Raw genomic sequence first — 9,317 nt, 5'->3', positions numbered from 1 at the left:
ATTTTTTCGTGTCATAGCAATCACAAGATTTGTATGGATTTCGCTGTAGAACAAGCTGGTGTCACACTCATGGCTCCACTGACTTCTACCTCACTTTCTTGAGTGCTGGGACAGGTTATAGGTGTGAACCAATCCAAGTTTCTGGTCTCTTTTTTCTCTTGTGTATATGCATGTTTGTGTACCATATGTGTGTATGGCTATGTGTGTGAGTGAAAACAAGTATATGTTATTGTGTGTGTATATATGTATTTATGTATAGGTCATCAGTCTTGGTTGTCAGTCCCTACTTTGCAGTTTTCTTGAGACAGTTTTACTTCTCTTGTTCATAACTACAAAAGCCAGAATAAGTGTCCTACAACTTTAAGTAATTCTTCTGTGTCTGCTGCAATCTTATCTTAATAACACTAGGATTATACAGATGAACACTACAGCATCTAGATTCTGAAGACTCAAACTCATGCCCTCATGATTGTACCACTACTGCTTTATCCAATGACCTAGCTCTCTGCTACAGCTATCATTATTCTTTTTATTTTTTCAGATTATTGAGCTCAGCCAATGAGCTCTATTCCATATATACTTTGCATTTTTTGTTGGTATTTCAAGATAGGGTTTTTCTGTGTAGCTTTGGAGCCTGTACTGGAACATTGAGCTATATGATCCACTACACCTTCCCTTATACTTTACTTTTATTTGGATGTTTTGGAGATGCGAATTCTCTGTATAGCTTTGGAGCCTGTCCTGGAACTTGCTTTGTAGAGAGGTATGGACTCAAACTCACAGAGATCCACCTGTCTTTGCCTCCTGAGTGCTGAAATTAATTAGCACCAGTCCCAGATATTTGCAATTTTCTAAAATATTTCTTAGTATTTTATAATTGAAAATAGTACTTTTTCATATATTAGATTCTGATTGTGCATTTTATTGAAGTAATGACGTTGGTGCTAACTGTGTTCTAAAACTTACTACTTTTATCCATTTGCAACACTATATTATACTGCCCCTTCTTTGGAATATCCACTCCTCCTCCATGGTCTTTAATAAATACCTAATCTTTGTGTACCTTCTAATAGAAGACATTTATCAAACTTCTCCCTTTGTGGCTAAGAGATCTATGTGAAAAAGGAAGAGAAAGATTATAAGAAATAGAGGTGGTTGATGACTCCAAGGAAGCAGTGTCATCCACACAGCATGACTGATGTATATATGAATACACAGAGATGACTATGATAGCAAACACAAGACCAAAACAGAAATAAGCCAGACAATATCCCAAGACTGAAAGAGGAATAGTAACATGAGATCCTACCTCTAATCTAAAAGCTTTCTGTAACTGGTACCCACTAGCAAAGAAAAAAACAATTTTCTCTAATAAAATATCTGCAGGAAAGGTCCCACGCTGGGTGGGGGTGCTGTTGTTGGTCAACACAAAATAGACTCCATAGTTTAAGTGTTTTATAATTTCTTTTGTTTTAGTATTTTCATCATGTTGAATTTTTTTTGATTTTATGTTTTGAGGTTTTATTTCTTAATACAGAGAGAGGGAGAAATAGAGAGAGAGAGACAGAGAACATGAAGTTAAGCGTGGAAGGTAGAAAGTTTGAAAAGATATAAGAACTGTTAGAGGAGAATAATATGAATGAAATATTTTAAGCAACAACTGGATATAAAAGATCTTTCAAAAATGTTTTATATATTTTTCCTTTTCAGTTAATCAATAAGTGTTTCCTTTGATTTAATGGTTTTGAAAGCTGGGAACTAAACACTTGAAATCTTGTCAACCAAGAATAAAACTTGATCAATAAAAATGAAGCACAATAGGGTTTCAATACTCAGAAATTCTGTTCAAACTTAAAATTGATTTTCCATTTAAACATATAAATACTAAAGTACCAATGGCAATTTCCATGTGGCTCTATGTAATTTTAAAACTAGCTCTCCATACAGTATGTGTCATTTTCCAGATTCTGGCCTCAGGTAATGAAGATATCAGTAGCTTAATTTTTATGGAAGGAACCACAATTTGAATTTCTTTGTGAGTAACTACTATCTCTAAGTTAAACACACACAAAACCAAAAAAAACCAAAAACTCAGATCTAGAATATGCAGCATATCGTTTTGGTTTTGTTTTGTCTTTTGTTTATTTTTTACATTTTGGGTTTTTTTGTTTGTTTAGAAAAGAAGGCACTGCATGAGTAGAAGGTAATGTTCTATATCCATGCTATCTGACTATGGCACTGACAAAGGCAAGAAGCAGGAATCTTTAAGCAACCAATTTATCAATAAAATTTTACAAGATTTTATCTTGCTTCAGTTATTGTTGAGGAAACTTTGAGCATAAAATACAGCACACATGTAAGTACATTCACAACTTTACAGGCCTTCTCATCCACAATGAACTTTTAGAGTTTCTTGTTTGAGATATATTTGTTAAATCCACTGTCATCTGCAACCTAGAGAAGTTGTCTAAACTGCAGTCTACATTATGTATTGGTGACAATTTGATGTCTGTCAAGAACCCAGAGACAATTTTTTTGTTCTTTTTTATTTTTGAGATTATGATTTAGTTGCAACATTTCTTGCTTCTTTTCCCACCTTCCAAGGATATCCTTCCTTTCTCTCTTTCAAGTTAATGTCCTGCTTTCATTATTGTTGTAGCATGTAGATATGTTACTAGGTTGCCTATAATTCTTCCTGTAGGATTGAGGCCTCATGGTCTTTCCCCCCATTTAGTTTAGCATGTTTATTGGCAACATCCCAGTTCAGCTCCCATTTTGGCATTGTCATGTTGGTGAAACTTTGGGATACTTCTACTTTGCAAACAACAATCTATAAACATTTATCCTTATAATCACATATAAGTGTAGTCTTCATTTCTCAACATGGGAACTTCACTTTGCAACAGAAGGAGACCCTAAGGAAAAAACAACAACAACAAATCAACATGTGGAGTTGTTCAGCCCATAGCCCATACATATATATACAAAGCATAGCTCCTGAATTAAGGTTCAGACAACATTGTGGAAGAGATGACCAGAAACATTTTAAGAGCCACAGGATGAGGGCATTTTCTGTAAGATTGGTTCTCCTAGTAATACCAGAGATACTTCTTAAGCTTTGGAACAATCCGGTGTGATATTTGCTTGCATAAATATTCCATAAGCCTTTGTTTAATACTCCTATGGAATTATGTAAATACAAAATTAGTACATATTAACTGGAAAAAATAACTTAGACTCAGGTGGACATCCATCATGAGTTGAAAACAATACTAAAAGTCATATTTCACAGGAGGAAAAATATCTCTTGAGCATTAATTAAAGTGAATCGCTGTTAGGTTTGTTTACCCAGGGTGTTTCTTATCAAGGTAACAATAGAGCTTGTGGAATGAAGACTCAATGTCCATAGTATTTTCTAATATTAGAAAAGTTATTGATTGATCAACTCATCTATGATAAAAGTAGCTTGATGAGAATTTCTAATATATGATGGATTTTAGAACCTCGGTGACCTCCTTTAGTTTATCTTGTATTACTATTTGCAGAAGAGATATTTCTGAGGTAAATACTTGACCAGTTTGAAGTTACTATTTCAAGATAATGCTTAGATCAGGAATAAAATACACATTGACAAAAGTTCCCTATTATTATTATTTACAATTGAAGCAAGTACCACTTGGACATTTTGTATAATCTGTCTGAATTAGGATGCCACATGTCTCTGTAATTTTAGGTATTGTTCTTTTAGTATTCTTCCTCTGATATTAGGGATTGTTAAATTCAGTGAAATAGAGTAATGCCTATTAATAATACAGAATTTTAAATAATGTTTTGTTTTCATACCCCAGCTGACCTGAATATTTGTATTAAGGATATACCATATTTGTATAACTAATATCCTTTGGGATAAATTGAAATACTCTAGAATGTCGGAGAGAATATTGTTCCCAGATGATGTAACATACAAGTAAGGATAAACAACTGCTTATTGAATGAAATGTTTGTGAAATTAAAAATCTCACAAACATGCTAGTTTATATTTTGAGTTTATATTAAACAGAATTACAAGTGAAAAATCATGTAAGAAAGAAATCAAAGAGGATGTTGTCAAAAACAGGACAGTAAAAATCTTTCTCCTCAATGATGCCTAGTGACAGCAACAGTTTTTGATAAATTACATGGTGTTTAGTAAATATTTTGGTATAAGAGAGGGAAAAATGAGACATCAAGATTTTGCATGTATGTGTTGCAGTATTAAGAAGTTTCTAGTAAAGGTAATAAACACATAGAAGGCACATATAAGACCCAAATAGTACACAGGAAATGGGGTCCTTTAACAAAATCTTGAAGACATAAACCAACTAGTTACTGGTGGAAATATATGGGAATGTTGAGAAAACGTAACTGAGATTTTGCTTTTACTGTCTCCCAAGAGCTCAGATGTTCATCCTCTGTGGTAGTATGTGACAAAAATAGTGTGGATTGTTTTCTTCTTGCAATAGATTACTGAATCCTAACAAACATTGAGTTACACACACACACACACACACACACACACACACACACACACACATTTGGCTGTCATTCACATTCTGTGGATTCAAAACTCAGGTTAATGAAGGTCTTATATTTAATAAGGGGGAAATTTTGGATGCTGGCTAACAGAATATGAACAATGTTAAGAACATGAAAAAGGACACCAAGACAGAACTGGAGATACCAGCAGAAACAACTGACCTGACCTAATGAGAGCATGCAGACCCTAGTTGTAAAGCAGGGGAACCAGCACTGAACCAAGCCCCCTGAGTGTGGGTACCAGATAGGAGGCCAAGGCAGTCTATGTAACCTCTAACAGTGGAGCCAGGGTTTATTTCTAGGACACAAATGGACTTTGGAAGCCCATTCCCTAAGGAGGGATACTATTGCAGCCCAGATATGGCAAGGAGGTCCTGGAAACTCCCCCAAATGATGGACTTTGATGATCCCCAAAGGGGAGTCTCACTGTCCCTGGGAAATGGGTGGGAGTGGGCTGGGGGAGGTTTGCTGGGAAGAATGGCAGGATGGGAGGGTGAGGGAATGGAGGGATGGATATGTAAACAAGAGTGTCTCTAAAATAAAACAAAAGAAAAAAGAAAAATCCCCTACTTTTAATAAAAGAAAATATCAAAAAAGGACATGAGATGATCATGAGTTTTAAGTGAATATTACCTTTAAGACAGAAAATTCCATATGGCCCTATAACTAAAGTGCAGAGGCAAATAACTTATAAGAAATAGGAAAATTTGACAGTCAAAGTCATGAGGAGAGATGACTTTTTATGTATGCCTACTTTTGTGCATACTGTAGCATAATGACACAGTTTTAGAGTGACAGGAGACAGGAGGGACATCACCCAAACCAGAACCAAAAAAATTCTTTGCTTTTCAATCTCATAAACACTAGACTATATATTTTGCTTCATTTAATATTCAAAACTAAAAACTAAAAAGAAAGGCAAAATGAAAACATGAATTAATCATCACTAATATCATTTTTTGTTGAGATGAATTTCATCCTGTAATGCTTCCCAAATTTCTAAAGCTTAGATTTCAAAGTAAAGAAAGGATCATATATAGGTCTAAATAGAACCAATAACAGTGGGGAAAGTCACATCTTACCAAGTTACTAGATTTGTTCTTATCTAAAACAAAAAAAGGATCATCTCTCCACAGGCTATGAGTTTGTGAACAGCTGCTCTCAGTTTCCATGGCAACCTGGGGATCCTGACTTCCCTGAGATGCATTATCAAGTTAAATATATCAAATCCATGCTGGAAAATGCTTTTAGTCCTTCAAATGTCTCTGTAACAGTAGTATAGTCAGTATGTCAAACTTTTTCTGGGAGACCTGTGACATTTTAAAGTTTGATTAAAATATGGACAATGGTAAGTCAAGATATAGTTTTGATTTAGAGGGCATGGCATGGAAGACCTTCAGATACTTTACTTCAGTATAACACCATCTAGCTATGGGGCCTTGAAAAATTTATCTGATCTCTGTGAATTTTGCTTTCATCTTTTGTAGTACAAGGAAAATTCCTATAATGAAGATTTGTTAAGGACTCATTAGTATTGCCAAGTTCCCGAGGACTAAATAACAAGTACGATTTAAGGACATATTTATTTTGCCTTCTCCTTGCTAAATGATTTTTCACTACAAAGAGTGTGACAATTATATTACACACATCCAGATTGCATTAAAAGTGAGACAAGATCAATATTAAAAGCTTATCAACCAGTAAGTAGAGTAAAAACACAAAATGAAAAATAACAAGTATGAGTGTCATCATGGAAAACTAACTTTTTCATTTTAAATGTGTTAAGAAAGAGACCTAGAAACCAAACAGGTATCCAGTTTAAGAGGATTTCTCCTAAATAGAGTAACTAAAAGAAAATTCCATATCAATCCTGGAAAAGTATTACAATAATTACTTCTTGCTTGCTGTGGTAAAAACACCATGACCAAAAACAGTTTATGGAAAAAAGAATTAATTTTGTCTATGTTTGCAGGTTGATAAGAGTCCATCATGGTGGGGAAGTGTGATATTAAGTAGCAGATATGTAGGCAGGAACAAAAAGCTAAGAGATCACATCTTTAACAAAAACATGAAGCAAAGAGTGAACAGGGAGAGAAATGAGTTTTCAAACTCTCAAAGCATGCTCCCATTGGTATACTTCCTCTATCAGGGTTTTACTTATCATAACATCTCCAAAGACTGAAGACAATCAGGAGAAAATATATTCAAATGACTGAGCAACTACATCTGATTTTGTAACAGCATGTACAGAGACACAAAGAAGTTAACATCTCATTTTCAAGGACAAATTATCAGAGAAAAGCTTATCTAGGGGATAGAGGCAAATATGCTAAGGACTTATCCTGTCACGGGATAAATGATGAGGTATTTTGACAGAATAACCAAATCATGAAGTACTAATATTCTCTGATAATTTGAATCCATAAAAGACTGAGAACAATGATGTAATGATTAAACATAATTATCATTTTCATTGGATTGAGAAATAATACCTAGGAGACTAGCAAAGTTATTTTAGAGTTTGTACAATTTTATTTCAAGAGATGCTAAGACATGAGCGTTCTGACATTGTCAATGTATTACTTTCTCTTTCATGGTTTCATAATGTGGTGATATTATTTGAAAGTTGTAAAGGTAAGAGGAGGGCCTAGTTAGAGGAAGTGAATCCTTGAGGAAATAGTGTTGGTGATTATATCTTTTTCTGGCTCCATCCAAAGTACTATTTCTCTACTTGATATCTGTCATAATATGAGCTACTCCACAATACATTCACCAGAATGATGAGCTTCACACTGTAACACTGTGAGACAAAAATACTTCCACTTCTTGGTTCTTGATAGGTATTCTCTCACAAGGCAATAATTTATAGCCTTTAATACTGTCTTGAGTGAGCTAAGAGGATCCCCGAGGGAACATGTATTGTTTGATATGGGCATGGCAAGATCAAACACACATTGCAGCGTCAAAGTCTTTTCCTAGTGTGTGGCTCAGAGATGAAAGCTTCCAGGTTCAGATGCAAATGCTGCAAGAGGTTTAAAAACTAGCAAGTTCAATTTCTTCATCCCAGATGTTAATTGACTGAGATTCCATGCCTACAATGATCTGCTACTAAGACTAGCCATGACTTATCCACTATACTATAAAATAATTAACACACTGAATTTCCTGGATTCTGGGTAGTTGGTGCAATTCTCTGAGAGTATGCACAAATCTGATTCAAGCTCTTCTGTACATGTGTCTGCATCTGTCATTTATTTATTCCATCAAAACACCTAGTCAGGAGCTAGGCAAGCAGGCCGTAGAGCTTCATCTTAGAACTTGACTTACATATGTACTACTAGATATTAATGAAACATAAATATGCTAATGTTCATTGTACTTTCCTAACACCAAAGACTTAATTGAGACCAGTTAGTTAAACACAAAAGGAATTATTAAAGCATCAAAAGGTTTTGATATGGATAAAAGAGAAACATGAATACTAAGAATCTATGAAAATCCCCTTGTGGTAGATTCCTAGCACACTTAATCCTACAATTTTATGAATATTGACTTAGCAAAGATAAATATTCCATTACACCCTAGATTATTATACCCAGCAAAGTGTCAGTTACCATCGTGGAGAAAACAAGATATTCCAAAATGAAAGCAAATTTAAGCAATATCAATCTACTAATACAGCCATACAGAAGATACTATATAGGAAAATTCAAATCCAAGGTGGTTATCTACATAGGAAATATAATCTTGAATAAACAAACCCACAAAAATGAAAGTGCACACACACACTCTCTCTGTCACACTCACACTGCAACCACCATCACCAAAACCAACAACAACAATAACAAAACTGGTGATTAACACTCATTAGTCAATCAGCCTATCAGAAGATTCAACAATTCCACTCTTAGGAATACAACCAAAAGATGTGTATTCATACAACAAGGAATTCTGTCCCATGATGTTCATAGCAGCATTATTTGAAATAGCCAGAAAGTGGAAGCAACTTAGATGCCCCTCAACTGAAGACTGGATAGAGAAAATGTGGTACATTTATACAATTGAGTACCACTCAGCAGAAAAAAACAATGGAATCTTGAAATTTGCAGGCAAATAAATGGCACTAGAAGAAAACAACCTGAGGGAGGTAACCCAGTCTCAAAAAGACAAACATTGTATCTACTCACACATATATGGATTTTAGATATGAAGCAGGGGAGTGCCAGTCTAGTATCTCACCGACAGAGATTCTAGGAAACAGGGAGGACCCTAAGAGTGATGTGCATGGCCCTCCAGAGAAAGTAAATGGGACAGGATCTCCTGAGGGGATTGGGAACATGGGGGAGGGGAGATCTGGGAGAAAGAGAAGGGGAGAAGAGGAGGGAAGAGGAGGACATGGGGGAGCAGGAAGGTTTAGTCAGGGGAAGAATAGAAGAGCGCAGGATGAGAGATACCATAATAGAAGAAGTCATTATAGGTTTGAGTAGAGATCTGACAGTGAGATTTCCAGAGATCTACAAGGGTGACACCAACTGTCAATCTAAGCAATAGTGGAGAGGCTGCCTTAAATGCCCTACTCCAATAATGAAATTGATTACTACATTATATGCCATCCAGTGGCTGATTGAAGCAGAGGCAGACACACACAACTAAACACTGAAGTTAACTTCTGGAATCCAGTTGCAGAGAGGGAGGAGTAATGAGCAAAGTAGTCAAGACTGGATGGGTAAAACCCACAGAAA

The sequence above is a fragment of the Mesocricetus auratus genome, unplaced genomic scaffold, assembly GCF_017639785.1.
Source record: "Mesocricetus auratus isolate SY011 unplaced genomic scaffold, BCM_Maur_2.0 Super-Scaffold_100003, whole genome shotgun sequence".
NCBI classification, from domain to species: Eukaryota; Metazoa; Chordata; class Mammalia; order Rodentia; family Cricetidae; genus Mesocricetus; species Mesocricetus auratus.
This window is presented reverse-complemented; position numbering follows the sequence as displayed.